General features: G+C 30.7%; 1 protein-coding gene across 4 annotated transcripts in view; it reads right to left on the reverse strand.

Moving 5' to 3' along the window:
• LOC118188762 (uncharacterized) overlaps nucleotides 1–15,091 on the reverse strand; it is an 819,948-nt gene that overhangs the window by 596,045 nt on the left and 208,812 nt on the right. Inside the window, exon 1 of one of the 4 annotated variants that reach the window (XM_085809662.1) lies at nucleotides 678–819. The exons of the other annotated variants lie outside the window; for them this stretch is intronic. The gene's annotated coding sequence lies outside the window, so the exon portion shown is untranslated. Of the gene's footprint in view, nucleotides 1–677; nucleotides 820–15,091 lie in introns of those variants that run through there. 4 annotated transcript variants of the gene reach the window in all.

A 15,091-nucleotide genomic window follows, 5' to 3' on the forward strand; every position in this document is an offset into this window, starting at 1 on the left:
CCCCATTTCTTCGTTCTGAAATAGCTTTTTATATAGCTTGAAATTCATCTATTTAATACATAACTTCATAAGCAGTTATAAAGGATTTAATATAAAGTTTTCCAAATGCTTTGTTTTGGTGCTGTCCCTGAAACACATTTTAGACCTCACGAAACCCTGCATAAAAAAGAACCATATCTATAATTAACGATAATTGAGATAGGTCAGTAAATTCAACATATAGTATGGCAACAAATCTCTGGCAATGTTATTTAAAGTAAAGAATTTTCATTAGTTTTATTCAGTTTACTAGCCATATTTTTATGCATTTTATTATCTTTCGAATCAGAATATTGTAATTTTAATTCCCTCGTTTCAAGTCAAATGAGTAATTATTTCATTTTCATTGCATGTCACGCAAGTTATGAATCAGCTGGATGATACAACATATTATCTTCTGGTGAACAACTCGTCTCGAAGAGAGTGTGGATAAATATTATAATCATTCCGATTCGAAAGTCTGGATAGATTTAAAAATATTAAACTGCAACGAACCTCTATAGTACACTATATATATTTAAAACTTTTCATCGATTTTTTAACTTTTTAAAATTAACCTAAAAGTATACTTTAAGGAAATTTTGGAATACCAAACATATTAATAAAAGTATTTTAAAATAGCACATAAAAAAACTTACTTTTAGTGATATAGTAAAAATATAAAATTATTGTTGAATCCTTGAAAATATTCCAAGGAACTGCTGAATATTACTGGCATGCGCTGCTGAAAGATGAGCAGTTTGGAGCATTTACACGACTAACGTTTAATCCTTAACTTCTCGGATATATGAATACAAGTGAAAAATTAGTAGGATTCGGGACATCTGTTTCAAAACTCTTCGAAGCGACAGGCACATTATTATCAGAACCCAAGTCCAAGGATTTTTGATTACAAAGTGCGATATTTCAAGTCAACCGAGACCATATCATAAAATTATTTTCTGAGCAGACACAAGAAAAATATCAGAAAGATAAGAAAAGAAAAATAAATTGAACTAGAAATTAAAAGTGATAACAGAACAGGGAACTTTTAGAATTTAAAAAAAAAATATTGTTTTTTTAATGTAATATTTAATGATTTTTTACTAAAATATTTATACCAAAAAAGTACAGTAAAACAGAAAACGTATAGTAAGAATATTCAATGAGGTTTCTTGGTCGCTCGTATAAAATTCATTACTTTGTACCACAGATGAATATCAATGAAATGTCAAAGAAAGGGGCCTTGAAAAGACTTGACACTTTGGGATTTAGTCAGTGCGAATCCAAGCTCAAAACGTTTTTCTGATATTTCATTAATATTACTGCTTCTAATCGATTTAGTTTACAAATATTTACTAATATAAATTAGACTTAAAACAACTAAAGTTGAAATTAAATTGGAATCAGAGCAAAGCAATTTCCCAACAATATTAATAATTGCAACTGTGATAAGATGTCTAACATTGCGTTTATACAAATCAAAATTAATATAAAAATTTATCAGTAAAACAAACCCGAAAAATAAAATTGCGAAAAGGAAATATATATATAAATTATAATGTAAAAATAAAAAAAATAATAATCTCCTTTTTCTGAAAACCTAACTTAGATCTGATCAGGGAAAATTAATTAAAGTTTCATAAAAGTCGATTAATATGTTTCGAATGCATGTTTCGTTCTTCTGAACCATTTGAGATCAAAAACCGAAAAAAGATTCAATTAAATTTTCATTTAAAACATTAAAATTCACTTAAAACAGAAATGATAATTTGATTTAAAAGTGTATTATTTTGCTCATTAATTTGTAATTGCTTTTGAATGTCGGATTTACATTTAATGTATATTTCACAAATTTTGTTTTTTTGAGTAGTCAGTTTTGCATAATGTAATGCTTTATTAATTTCTTTCTCTTTTTTTTTAAGTGTTTCGAATGCGTGTAGGGAAAATTCCAGATACATTTGAGATTCGATCTTTAGGTTTTAAATGAATTTTTATGTTTTAAATGAAAATTTAATTGAATCTTTTTCAGGTTTTTGATCTCAAATGATTCAGAAGAACGAAACATGTATTCGAAACATATCAGTTGACTTTTATGAAACTTTAATTAATTTTCCCCTGATGAGTTCTGAATTAGGGTTTCAGAAAAAGGAAAATAATTCTTTTAATTTTATATTTTTATAACATATATATATATATATATATATATGTAAATATTTCTATACATACAATATACATATATATTGTAATATATATGTAATATATTGTAATATATATGTATATGTAAATCTCAACAAGGAAGCTAAGTTCGAGTTATTGATAGATTTGTCGAATCTATGTCCCAACCCCAAAAATGCTTATTCTTTGCGTGCGTATCTATGAGAAATGGTTAGAGTGGTTAAAAGTTATTTATTTTATTTAGTTTTTGATCTTGAAAAGTGTAATCTCATAAAATCATATATTTCAGAATTTTAACTGCAGAAAATGATTCAGACGAATAGCAAAACAAAGATTACTCTAACATAAATTTTCAGTAGAAAATTTGCATACTGAAATTTTCTGATAACTTTGGCATACTGTTTAATTCATTTCTTCAAATATATTATTTTTTTTAATAAAGTATATGTTAAAAAGAGCGAAATACTTCAATTTAACAAAGGTGCTTAAAGAAAATTATTGATGGAGTGAGACAAAGAAGATGAACAAAAAAAAAAAAAAAAAAAAAAAAAAATTTGCTTTGTTATTTATTTTGCACAAGACAAAGTAATAATTTTTTTTACTTCTTTGTCAAATGTTTCCTTTCAATCTAGCCATGTATTCCATTCGTTAGTCTGTTATACTTTAACAATAGAAGTAGGCCATTAATATAATAAGTTTATGTTAAAATCCACTGTTCAGAAAATTAGGTATAAACTAAATACCAAATATTTTAATCCCTGGAAGAAAACCTTCTTTGTGTTCGAAAGTAATTAAGATGAATAATTCTACGGACTGAACTTTAATAACATCGTATAATCTGATACGGTATGTCGATGTTTACATGTGAAAATTAAAACAGAATTTTGTTCTGCACAAAATTTTCAGCTAGCTTTTTCCTGATAAACGAAATATTGACATATCCTGAAACTGAATTACCTTGAATTTTTCATCCTAGAGTGAGTTAAAGAAAAGGAAGAAAAACAAAAAAAAAAAAAAAAAAAAAACTCTCGTTTAAGAGGCTATTCGCGCAAAAGTAATACAACCAGTAGCGCCATCTAGTGCATATCGGCAAATCGTTTTGTTTCCTCTGAGGTGGAAACGACAGCTATTTTTAAAACGCTGATTTCATTGCCAAAGCGAAGAGTAATTATTTTAAGGGTAAATTTAAATAAAAATTTGAACAGAAAATATTCTGCAGTTTGTTCTGTGTTTTGTGCAAAATATTAAATTAGACAGTGAAAAAATATTATTTCAGACCTAAAATTAACTTTTAATTGATATTACATGATACACTGTGTCTCAAAACATCCTGCGACTAATGTACTGAAATCGCTGAAACACAAGAAGTATTTTGTAAGATTAAATAAAGTTAAGAGATTTTTTAAGGCAGAATTAAGCAGAAAAAGAATTTTCTTTTGAATGTTTCAATAACATTTCCTCAGCGTACGAAGAGAACTATTCAGAAAATATTAAGCGCAACGATAAGGCCTGCCTCATAAATGTACCGGAAAATATAAAATTTCGGAAAAATATTAAATTGATGTTTTGAAAGTTTCTATTTGAGAACTTTTATAATTATAAATAACTACAAAACAAAAATAATTTTGCAACAAAACAAAATATAATCAAGCGTTATAAATAAAAGTATTATACATAAGAAAGCCAACTTAGAGCAAACTCAGTCTTAGATGTTGGCTTAAATGAGCAATTCTGTGAATTTCGAGGGAATTTAACCCAGAACTCTTTTTTTTTGGGGGGGGGAATTATGGCATTCTCAGAAGAATAGTACACAATCACATTCTTCTCTATCGTTCGGGGGGGAGGGTGAGCCACATTCCCATCCCGGTGAAAGGTTTTGCGTATAATTTTTTGTATGGTTCGTTTAGTCCAGAACCAATGGAATAAAATTGTTTTGACAAAATCGAAAAGCCCGAACATAGCTCTGTCGCTGAATTACTAAAGTCAAAAATCAGCTTCGGGTAATTTGTACGTGAAAATATTTTGTTATTTGAAAGATTACAAACTTCAGCATTTTTGAAAAGTAAACGTGATTTGATCGGATGCTGTCAGTATAGTTAGCTGTCAGTATTAGTAATCTAAATAATATAAACACCTGTGCTAAATTTGACCTAATTTTTGGTGTATTCCAGTTAGCTATGATTTGATCGGATGCTGTGAGTATAATTAACCTAAAGAATATAAACATCTGTGGCAAATTTTACCTATTTTTTGTTGTATTCCAGTTAGCCAATTATTAGTAAATTTTTAATTATCATCTTCTCTCCCTTAAATATTTTGTTTTACACACACATCGTTTTTTTTTCTTCCAAAATGTTTAAATATACATTCTAATTATATCATGTAATATTTTTATTTATTTAATCAGATCAGTGAAGTATAAAGAGAGGTCAGCTGTTTAGCTCTATTTTTCCTCCGCCTTATTAGTGGTATATATTTAATTTTACAGCTCACGCGGTGCTTTAGGTGTCATACAGATTTCATATTTATAGAAAAGAGAAAGAACTGGAATAGCTAATTTGTTTTGAAGATTTAAATTATTTTGTTTTTCTCATGATAACAGACATCTCGCATTCGGCACTTCACTGAGCAGAATGTGCAAGCTATAAAATTTCTCAAACATTTAAACAATTTTCTATATAAATATTAGAGATGGAAAAATTCATGGAATCCAACATAAACTTCATTTGCGTAATAAAATGCAAACGTTAAGTAAAATATATATAAAAAAGCCGCCCAAGACTGTTAGGGAAGCTCACTGCGATACTGAAGGGCCCGGGTTCGAATCCCGGAGAAGGCATGGATGTAATTTGTCTGCCCCGTCATATGAGGTAATAATGGCCGCCTATTAGATGCCTCCATAATAAAATGGCCACCACTTCTGGCCTTAGGAGTAGCCAGTTCTGAAAAAAGGCAAGTACCCGCCATTCGAAATATATATATATATATATATATATATATATCAAATATTGTATGAAATTAAATTCACTTAGTGCAAAAAGAATAACAAACACTCATATAGCTGGACTAAAAAACCTGTCGTGTGAAACTCGAGTATGGCTATGTTAAAATGTTATGAAACTATGTTAAAATGAAGCCCTACAAAGAAGAAATTAATTTAAACTGAAGATTCCTTATCTTAATTTAATCTTATAAAATTTTTAATAAAATGTAAATGAGTTAATTAAAGAATTCTTTCCATTCTTAACTAGCTTATCAAGCTTTTCTCATTTTCGATGAATATATTTACTGTATGGAAATATTTTCCTTTTGGCCTTCATAATGTTATTCTTTTCAAAACGCTATAAAGTTAATCGTACAGAAGACTGAAACGTTTAGTACTTACTCGTTTCCCCTTTACCGTAATAATAGAGAAATGCATTTCGAGAAAAACATTTCTCTAGAGAATTAAAAAACCTTACTAAGAAAGTCAATATTGGCAAATACAGTGTTTCTCCTACAAATTTAAAAAAAGAAATCTTAATACATTCTAAACTTCGCAGGCGGCACCGTTTCTTTCAGGTGCTAAGCTTACAGAGTTATTTTGCACATCTAATACAGAGTTAACCTAGAAGAAATAAATAAATCAAGTTCTTACAAATCGAAAAGTATTTCCTTTTATCACGAAGATTTAGTACCGTCTTAGAGAAGAGCTTTAGTTTCAGAACGTCTTTCGGGATGGTACCATCACTTGAGCGTTGTTTAGTTCAGTCGAGTAACGTAGTCTCTAATCAAGGTAGGGGTAAAATAGTTCTTGTGTGCTTGAATATGCAAAAACAAATTTGTTACTTTCGTAAAGTAAAAAATTCAACTTTGTTTTCAGGGCATGATATAAATAAAAATTTGCTTCGGCATTGGGCTGACTGTTCAGCACACCAGACATCTTAGCCATCAAAAAGTGGAATTAAACACCAAGAGACTATCTTTTTTTGGAGATGCATTATGAACAGAGGTCTTCTTCATCTTTTTTTCACGTGTTTGGGAAATCTTAAACAATGCATCGCAACAACTGCTGTTACTGTTGTCACTGGGATACCGAGATATGTTTGGAAAGAACGTGACTATCGCGAGAATATCTGCCTTATTATTAGAAAAAGGTAACACGTAGAGTATTTGTAACTTAAACATGCAAACTCCAGGACATACTTGATATTAAAACTCTTCTTTCAATAAAGCTTTGAAAGTGTCTGTTTCTTTAAGGCTGTCCTTATACTCTTCCATAAAACTCTGTTGACGGTATGTCAGGTAACTAAAATAGATATTCTACTTTAGTCCGTGGGTTGAAACACATTTTTGGAGACACGTTATTCATTGCAATACGAAATCTGCTGAGTAAGTCTTCCAGATAACGCAACGACGTATAGAGTATATGTTATCTTTAATAAATCCCTTAAGAAAAACGGTGGATTGGGTAAGATTGTGTTACCCAGTAGCGTCAAGCAATAAACATTCATCTTAGCTTAGTGCCCTCCTGCAAGGAAATAGTAATCCAAGAATACGCGGACAATAAGTTGCAAAATGAAAGCTATTTCTAACATGTTGAAAAATGTTTCTTTCATGAAGTTGAGGCACAGAATATTCCTCTAACATATCTGGATACATAAGATCATATGGCCAGTTACATTAGTTTTAAAAAATAAAGAGAACTTTTGCTCAAAAGTTAATATACTCTGAGTTTATAGCTTTCAGATTTGCTCTTTACACTAATGTGCGTTTTCTGTTATTAGAGCTACTGTTCTACATGTTAAAATATTTTTAATATATCTTAGGGGAACATACTGTGCATATGAAAAAAAAATTACTTTTGTTGTCCATGTGACAATTTTAGCAATTTAAATATAAAGTGATAAAAAAAGATTTTTTTTTGGGGGGGGGAATTGCCAAACTTGGCCATAAATATGTTGTACCTGCTTTAAAATTGTAAACAGTCAAATATGATTACTGAATTCAAACAAACAGTATCAAGACAAAAATGTGTTTCTATGTGAAAATGAATGCATTTGATTTAAAAGTGCTTTTAAGTTATATATTAAAGAAATATATTTTGTACTGTTCAACCACCATTTTAGAACGCTTTTGAAGTATATAGAACACAATTTTGACCCTTGTTTAGTTGTGTTGAGAGGTAGTTCCATACTGTATAGCAGATTATACACGTGTTCTCGCATAAAGCTGGAAAGAATAATAATTTGCCTGTAATTTAGCTGTACTCTATGCTGAGATGAAACTGACTTATGTGAACTAAAATGAATGATATGTATTAAAATCGTTTATCACAAAATTGAACTAAATGACTTTTCTTTCCAGGAAAGAATTCAGATGTGAAGTTCCAGTCAAGAGTAAAACTACAATTTCCTCACGAAATATAAATTCCAAATTAAATTAGATAAAATAAATTAGTTCGTTTATATAAAATAAGTTAGCTGAAATTAATCTGATGAGCCCCAAACTTAGGATAATTTGTAAAGAACATCTTTAATGAGCTTGGCACAGAAGTGCGAACTCTACAACTTTTCTTCATCTTCCAGTTTTTGAAACAGAATTTGAGGAATATCCTAGATACAGGATGAATCAAAACTTTCAAAGCAAATGTATAGCTGTTATTCATTTTGTAATGCCAGAAACCTTTTAGTTTGCCTTCTATTTATATTTTTGGAGTTTAGGCTTATGTTAAAAGCGAAGATGAAAATTTGTTTTATCAAAGGAAAGTTAAAGCAGGCGTCGTTAAATAGGTGATTAGGTTTAACCTTACAAAGATCATATCAAAAGGGTATGCTAGAAGGCTTTTGATTGAGGCCTACTTCTAGGTTATTTATCAATTAAAGAAGAATATGTATCATATACAGTGAAGGTTTTGAAAGTATACACATTTTGTTTTTCTGTAGATTAGGGAAAATTAAATTCCAAAACTATATTATTGAAATACTATCAAGTACTCGAAAAAGCATCTTTTTCTACAGAGTGAAATATTTTACAAGTAATGCAGTTTCAATCAGACACATAGAATCTACATAGAATTACTACATAGAATCTACATAGAATTTTACATAGAATTACTTTTTAAAAATTTTTTCTGTTACTTTTCATTACGCAATTTTTCTAAACATTTCAATGATTTGTGAAAATATATGCGAAAGATCGCAAAAAACATTTAGAAACACCACTTAAATAAGCTTTAGTAAATAACTTAAAAATAGTAGTGAATACTGATAATCATGTAAAACATGCGAAGATCATTCTCCAGCTATCGGTCGACTAGTGACTGAATAGGGGACACTCTTGATCACTGGTACATCACCCCAGGTTCCCAGCAAATAGACGCCTTAAATTTGGATTTTTCGTGGGGTTTTTTTTACATATATATTTAAAATAGATAGAAAACTCTCCACAAATTCACCTTGTTAATTAGGAAGCTTGCTTTGCCATAATCAGTGAACCACCTAATGCCATTCATTACAAAAAGCCTCTTAATTTAATATGGGAGGTTCCTTAATGTTAATTAACCAGTAATTTTAGTTCATGTTGTTTTTAGTTGTATGAAGTTTTTAGATTGTAAGACAGCGTATTCTGCCTCTCGTAGCCTAGGTTGCCATCTTAGATAAGAGTTCTTTTCTTCGGCCCTAGCATTATAATTGTCGATAGCTGAATTCCACGTCGATTAAATTTTGAGACAACTTTGCGTTAAATTGATTTTGTAGCCTTTGGCTACTACTTTATTTTTAATTTAAATTTGACATTTGACTTTTTGTTAACTTAGGTTATCTTGCTACAAGGGCTGACTGAGTTGCAAGAGCAAAGTGTATCTTCTGGTCTTATTTAGTTTTAATAAAGGGTCTTTTACACGTTTCCCAAATATTAGATGCTATTTTAGACTTAGCGATAATTAGCTTAATGTCCAGTAAGAGTGTAGACATTTTCGATAACTGCTAGACACACTAATCTCTACACATTATCTAAGACTAATAATTCGAAGCTGAAAAACGGGAAATTTAACACATTAACCGATTTATCTTCTTTCTATACAGTATCAGAACAGCTTCAGAACTTTTAAGCCCTTACATTAGGAAAAAGTAAGCGACGTGAAAATGCAAGGGAAGTATTATTTTCCCCCTATCAAAAAGTAATAAACTTATCCATTTAATTTATTTATTGCTTGTCATTAAAATGGTTGCGTAGTCTAATTACCCATGCAAAATTGTCACCAGCTCATTAACCCAGAAAATAGAAAACATTCGCGCTGGAAGTATTTGTGTATAGTTCAAACACTGGTGTTATCCTAAGCACAAAATGTTATTAATTACATGTAGCAAAAAATGGCAAGGAAGGCAGATAGAATTCGTATGCTTTGTCCCAATCTAATCAGAAGAAGAATTATTATACATTTTATGTTTTTATGTTCTTAAATGTTGTGCGATACGACAATGACTAAAAATATCAGGTCAACTCGCATGGCTCTTGTTTGGGCAAAGGTTTTAAAATATCGGCAAATAATTATAAGAGTAATACCTGAACAGCTTGTCAGTATTCACGTCCCAATATAGTGAAATTACAGAAATCAAACTCATACGAAAGAATTTTAAATTCAGCTTAAGAGACTGACAACAGAAGCCATCCTGTCATATTATATGAACGTTTAGTAATTATGTTTATGTTTACGAAGAAACGGCATTTGACAACACCCCAGATGTCGAGTGAGAAATGACTAGTTTTACATAGATTTCTCAATTAATGTCTTATACTTCGACATAAATGAAATCATCTTGACGGGTCCAAGTAAGCCGTCAATCTATATCAAAAAAGAAACATCAGACTGAAAGACTCGGAAGGTGTGTCCACAACATAAAATATTCATCAGCCGAATTCTAAAACGAATTACTTATCATCGTTGAAATCTTCCGGTAAGTGATCTGAAGGTGTCAACTGACAGTATAACCACATTACGATTGACTTCAGTTTGATATGCTAAGAGGAGTGTTTCGGCAGCTCAACGAACCGTGAAGCGTTTTTGATTAGAGTCACTAAATTGCTGATATTGACAGCACTTTGATCAAAATTGATTAGGCTGGGCGAAGTCTTTAAAAGCAGAAGTTAGAACCACAGTCACTCAAAATAAAATGGATGGACGACATCTTAGAATTCCACGTCATATATCTTTTACGAATGGGTTTTAACGGTAGAAGGGAAATAAAAAGTATATTTTAGACTTTAATATAATTTATACATGGATGTCGGATTTAATATAATTTGCATATGGGTGTTGGATTTAGAGCATAATATGCGATGTTTTTCAGTTACAACAAGATGCATGCTATGGAGTGAAATAACGCTGCTGAAAATAATAATTGTATGTAGTGTGCGTTGGTACGTAGTTTACCAGATTTCTAATTTTCTACATTTTACAGTCTCTCATTTCATAAAGACTAGAAACGCTGTTGGTAATAATCAGGTTCGTGTTATAGCAAGGAAGGCTATATTATTTAATAAATATGACATCCTAATGGACTTGCCACTGTTCTCTGTTACTAGATAAAACTAGGCTTAAAGGATATTGCTTGAAGTGACAGACTGATACATGATTATCATGAAGAAATTCATATTAAAACCTCATAATTGCTTGAAATGACAAGCTTAACAAGCACCAAGACTTAAGTTTACGCTTTAAACAAGACGTGATAAACATCCTCCAAAATGTTAAAGCATTTTTGTGAAAGAAAACTAATTCACCTTAGAAAATAATTCAATGAGAATGAAATTGAAAGCTGTAACTAAAACTAAAATGGGAAGCAGGGGCTAAGAACAGGAGGCTAAGCGTTAAGATTGTCTCATAAAAAAGGTTAAGAAAAATAAATAATTAAATAGCAGATCGCAGTCTTAATGTTATCGGTTCAGTTTCCAACAGCTAGAGCATAATGGCAAAAAATAATTTTGCTGAGACAAAGCCTATGAGCATATCATAAACTCAGATTTACATGGCAACATGAAAAAATATGACTTGAAAATTCTGCAAACGCGTGATACATAGAATTCCTGAAACTTAATCGTACTCCCAACAACCGTTCAACAGCATTCAAGGTAACATACACGTCGAAAAATCTATATTCTTACTTTATCTTTCATTGCTAAAGTTCATCGCACGAACAATATATAATGTGGAATTTTGATTTTTCACTTTTAGTGGAGAAGTATTTTCAAGAATCATTAAACACCTGCCTGAAACTTATAAGGTTTAAAGTTCTTAGACCTCAAATATTTCGGAACATTCTTCAGCGAATCACTTCAAGAACACGGTTCTATCATTTATTTTTAAGTGTCAAAAATGAACAATAGAATTCATTTTCAAATTACCATATTCATGCGCAACTGCCATAACTAACGAAATGTTGCTGGTTTTTCTCTCCAGATAAATTCTAGAGTTTGAATTAATTTTGCATAAATAAGCATTATGACTTTGAAAAACCCTTTGAGATAAATAAATGTTTGGATTTGTAAAATATTTGTCACCTTATGTTTCTGAAAGGTTTAATGAGATTATGTTGTAAATAATCTTTAAAAGCTATTTTAGCTGAAAATCTTAGTTAACTTCGACAAATCACGCAAGACGGTATGCATTTTACGGAATACATTCTGACAGGAACCGGCTCATTAATTCATTTCAATTCTCGGAAGAGCTACTTAAATAAGTCATGACACGCCGAGGAATATCACGAAGGTGCGATGAAAAGAAGAATAAGAAATGCTAAACACCTGCCTTAATAAAACGAAAAATGCAACTTTTACAACAAAAAATACATAAAACATAGATGCATTGGATACCATAGCTAGTTTTAAACTTTGTGATTTACACAGTTTTTACTAACTATAGACATCGTAATTAAGTGAGAAAAATGCGACCACTCGGAACGAATTCGTTTTATGCTATTTGGTAATTTCTTATGTTTTCTATTTTCTCAAGACAAGGTGTTTTCTTGTTGAAGCTGATTAAATAAATAACGTAAATTACTGAACCAATAAAAATAATCTTTCAAGAAAAATTTGAAGTGCAAACGTTAATATCTGATTGACCAGTTATTATAAAGCGTAGCTGCATGGTCTTGTGAAACAACAGTAATCTAAAGTTTGAAATGACAACAAGAAAACACACAGAACACTTTGTGCTCTCTTGTAACTGAGTACTGAAACAAAAATCTCTTGGAAATTTTCAAAAATAGCTAGATATGTGAATAATTGTAACAAAAAGGGCGAGTTATTCTTCTTTAGTCCCATAAAGGACTTTCGAAACGAAATTGACTCTTACTCACTTTAGACTTTATAAAAGTTTCGAAAACAACCATTAGTCGGGCCATTTTTCTAAAAATAAGTCTCGAGACTGTCCCTGTTTAGTGGGTTTAATCATTTAAATTTTACGAAGACTTTGAAAATAATCTTAACTCGTTCCAAAAGGAACAAGCAGCGAGGCTATCTATTCTTAGTGGTTTTATCCAATTAAACGTTTTGAAGGCTTGGAAACAACCGTTAGTCAGCCAGTTCTTTTGGGAACAAGGCCCTAAACTATCCATTTCAGTGACTGTTATTCATTTTTATTACTGATGAGCCAAATCTTGAAAAGAGAAATAAATAAGCACTGTGAAATTTTAACATAGCGTATAATTGATTTAAATGTCGTTGATTAAGAAATAAAGCACCATAAAGTGAAAGTTCAGTGGATTTGTCCACATTAGTGGTTATTTTACTAAGAAAGCATAATGTTCGGAATAGTTTAACAGTTTGAAAAGCAGTTAGACGTTGGATATTGTTATATAAAAAAGAAATCATACACACGGAAATGTAAATCATACATTGCATTTATCACACTATCTTGGTAGATACTCTTACTTCTTAATTTTCCCAATAATTCAACTTATATTTTATAGCCAGTTGTGCAGAGAGCATCGAGTCAAATCACAACCAAACTGAAAATAAGGAAAAATTCATTTTGTCCATATCAAGTAGTCATTATTAGAAGTTGTCTCTGAGTACCGATGTTACAGTAGAAAAGTGCCTTTCCGTGGATTGGAAGTCATAGGATCGCGTCCAAACAGAAAGCAGATTTTATGGTGGCATGTTACCAAACAATATACCTGCAAGACATTGGACAGGGAGCTGCAGCATTGTTGCTCATAGACGGTATATGTTTCCTCCCCCTCCTCAAGGAAAAGGAGGAAATGTGAAGGATTCATCCGGTCATTTCAAGATCAAGTTAAATTTAAATAAAAAATTACACGCAGAAATTATTATAAGATTACTTCAGGCTTTAAAAGGGCAGCTGCATGCTGCCTATCTGGGTTCTGCCTCAGCCAAAATCCAAATTTTATGAATCTACTTAATATAGGTGTACACGGTTTTTTACATTTTATGAATTACACAATGCTTTTTTTCTTTTTCACTACACTGATCCAAAAAAGTAACTGTCATAATACTACGTTTTTAAAATGCTTTACTTTTTAACTGCCAATAATAATTTCAGTGATGCATTTCAGTAATCTCAAGGAACGTTTTCAGTGCTTAGAGTCAGACTAGATGAAATACTATTAACAATCGATATGTAACATTGTCTTTTTTAAAAGCTGATGAGCCGTGATACTATCATATCAAGACCATTTATGGCTGTTTAGAGATCTGTTACTTTGTTACTCCAACAATGCAGCTCTTAGGTTTTCCAAAGTTTATGGTTCTAAGTTATGTTCTCCAGCATTGAAAGAATGTATCATTTCAGCTCCTGAGCACGAACTCCGTGAGCTTATCTAATTTTAACTTTATTCTTTTAACCCTAAATGCTTTATGTACGTCTTCTGCGAAAAATGAGATCAATGAAATCTTTTCCCTGGTGCACACGACTTTATTACTGTGAGTACAATTTCATTTGCACTCCCCACGAAAGAACAATATGCCTTTATGTCTTAAGATTAACTAACTCCACATGACGAGATCATCATACTCTGCATGAAGCATTTTCGTCTCTGCAGGAACGTGAAGAAGAAATAAGTAAAGGCCTTTAAATATCTCAAGTTCCGTGAATTAAACTACAGTTTCCTCTAATAGTAAAGAAGTAATGAACCACAATTCCACTTAACAGTTCCCCCCTCCTCCGAATCTGTAATTAATTTTCCTGGTACGAAACTCTGCTATATTCGTTTTGCATAAAAAGATTATTATACTTGGAAAAACGTTCATTCAAAAAGGAGAAAAAAAATAAGATAGCATGAAATAGATAATTCTTATGTTAATAGTAAAGTTAGTTTAATAAAATAGTAGAATATCAATGATTGGTATACTATATGCATACCACGTAGCTACGCTGTTCTTTACATAGTATCACTAGCAAAAAAAATAAGGAAGAGATTGCAAACACCAAATAAAAATTTTCAACAGTGAAATAATGAAAAAAATAACAGATAAGATATAAATATACCTCAAATATTACCATATAAGCTCTCTCTGTATATATACTATATATACTTAGCTACCATTTGGCTTTAGTTACATGAATTTTATAAAGATTTCGAAAATGGTTAAGATAATCATAACAAAAAAGATTAAGACAAGAACTGCTACAAGAAGAAGATTTTGATTCATTGTGTGCCTTAGCATAAACAACCTTTGTCAAAAATACTTTTTAATTAGTATTAATTAGATCAAATTTATATTTAGATATCAATGTTTTTATCAATCTTATGCAAATTTTTTAGTGTTTTTCATGCTTAACAGAGAAACAACTGTATAGAACTAAAGAAACCGAAAAATACACCGAATCATATATTTCTCTACCATATTAATTATCTATACAGATATAAATAAGTAATCTAAATTCTTGCTTTTA

This window comes from Stegodyphus dumicola, chromosome X2, assembly GCF_044657685.1.
Source record: "Stegodyphus dumicola isolate Sdum_Otavi_A_Nest chromosome X2, ASM4465768v1".
Lineage (NCBI taxonomy): Eukaryota > Metazoa > Arthropoda > Arachnida > Araneae > Eresidae > Stegodyphus > Stegodyphus dumicola.